We start from the raw sequence: 2500 nt of genomic DNA, 5'->3' as shown, positions 1-2500 counted from the left end.
TCTCTCTCCTCTCTCTCTCCACCCATCTATCCATCTATACTCTTTCCCTCACGATATAAGAAGTTAAATTCCATAGTGTGCTTGAAACGAGAGCAAAAACACAGTAAATTATCATCTGTACACACGAAACCACTTATGGTAATTTGTTCCAAAGATCGAACGCCTCAAAAAACACTGCAGACACAGACAGTGCTACAGAAAACTGACACCATTACCTGTTACTTCACCGTACTGTTTCTTTAGGTAGCATAAATACACAAAACCGCCCACAATAATTTGCCTAAAAGATTGCACAAAGATCGCATGCCTCAAAAACGCGGAAGAAACTGTGGTACGGAAAGCCGATACTATTACCACAGTGACTTCACCGTACAGTTCTTCTAGGTAGAGAGCATAAATGTCTTCTGGAAATCACTGCACTGGTGTAACTGACAATGCAGGCTTCGCGAGCACGCAAAGGCGGCGGCGAGACTTGGTTAGCGTGTCAAGGGATTGCACGGGGGCGGAGGGAGGGGGACGGGAGGGTTAGGGGATGACGGAGGGCTTAGATAACTTCCTTTGTTGTCATGTTGCGGCACTTAAGTGGGGTCCCTTGAGAGCGTCCCTGCACGGCCGCCACCTCTCCACCACTTGCGAGGGCCGCCCACGCCACTCCTCTCCGCCACTCCGCTAGATTTGGTGGAAGGCGACTTAACACGTCCGAAGAGGAGTCTACGTGGGCTGGAACAATCAAATGATGCAATGGAAATCACTCTCATATACAAGATTATACAAGATCATTAGCACACAGAGGAAGAAAGACGCCATGGTGTTTTGTACATAAGATATTTGTTGATTATATGAATTTCAAAATTGATATGACGTGATTGAAGATCCTGCCGCAGATTTAAAAGTTTCCCCGGAGAGCGTATTTCAGTGTGACTTCATATTACCTCACGGCAGGTCATAAATACACGTGAATCTATATTTAACGCGCGGAAAGGCTCTCCGGTCGAAAAATGCGGTATTTATAAAGTACGTGATGCAAGGTGAATTGATGAAAGCCTGCGGGTCACTTACAAGACGTGTTTTATATCAGCTGCATGCAAAACACCTCTTTTAATTATAACAAAATGTAGTTATAAGGAACAGTCCACATGCAGAAGAAATATTATACCGTGAGATTCACTAACACAGCTGTTCATTTTATCTTTCTTGTAATCATAATAAACAGTGATAATACAAGACAAACAAATTGCAGACACACACTACATACATTACCATAAAATATAGTAACGTTTGTAGCATCCCAGACACTCCGCTCATTGCTTTCCCCCCGCTGCTAGCCTCAGTCATGTCAGGTGTCTGGGCAATCGCACAAAAATGTTGATGATCAAAGGAAACGCTGCAATCACCTTAAATGACGGACAGTCTATGCGGCGATGTGAATCTTTGGTGTTTCCTTCATCTATACTTACTTTGCTTCATTTACGTTTATTTCGTGTACTATATCGAGCTCAAGAAGTTATGAATCTGGTGTTTCTTTCATCTATACTTACTTTGCTTCATTTATAGTTTTTTTCTTGTACTATATCGAGCTCAAGAAGTTATGAATCTGGTGTTTCTTTCATTTATACTTATTTTGCTTCATTTATAGTTTATTTCGTGTACTATATCGAGCTCAAGAAGTTATGAATCTGGTGTTTCTTTCATTTATACTTATTTTGCTTCATTTATAGTTTATTTCGTGTACCGTATCTAGCTCAAGACGTTATGCATTTTTGGTGCTTCATTCATTTACACTTCTCACTTACATTCTGTTTCATCTTCTGTATTCAACTCAAATAGAAAAGGCCACTGGGAAGCACTAATAACACTTATGTGCTCCTCTTTCCCCCTACGTAGTTCTGTAAGCAAACTGTTCCGGTGTGTTTCAATCGACGGCACAATTACCATCATTTGTTGAGTAACCTACCACACTCACTTCCACAAAGAGTGAGTGTATCAGTTGATCAAAGGACTCAAGGGACAGAACACACAAAACACGATGGGAGTGAAAGCGGTAGGTTACTAAATTTATCACCAGATTTTACAGCCGAACACCGCAATGTCGAGAGGAAAAATTGCACATGAGCTACACACGCTGAATTCTTATTACGTTTCAACGATCTCCTGTTGAGGTGAGATGCGGCAAATGTTGGACTCAAATGTGATGTAAATGGCTCAGATGTCGACGGTGTTCACTCCCTTTCTTGCCCGGTCACTTCTACACACTGCAATCCATTATTACTGAAGTACAATCGTGGCCATTAGTTAAGCGACCTTCCTCACTCACTTTTCATGTGCTACTGTTCACTTCAATCTTCAAATCTGTCAGTTCTTATGATTTGCAAGGATATTCTCAGCAGATTAGAGTATTTAAGATTGAGGGAAAGCACTGAACACATTGGCAGTGAATGCAGTGCAGCGAGTTAGTCTATTTCTGGCAGTGACTGTACATACATCATACTATTATTGCTAC

Source organism: Scylla paramamosain, chromosome 14, assembly GCF_035594125.1.
Source record: "Scylla paramamosain isolate STU-SP2022 chromosome 14, ASM3559412v1, whole genome shotgun sequence".
NCBI classification, from domain to species: domain Eukaryota; kingdom Metazoa; phylum Arthropoda; class Malacostraca; order Decapoda; family Portunidae; genus Scylla; species Scylla paramamosain.
The sequence above is the reverse complement of the archived record's forward strand: the minus strand, read 5'-3'. Positions refer to the sequence as shown.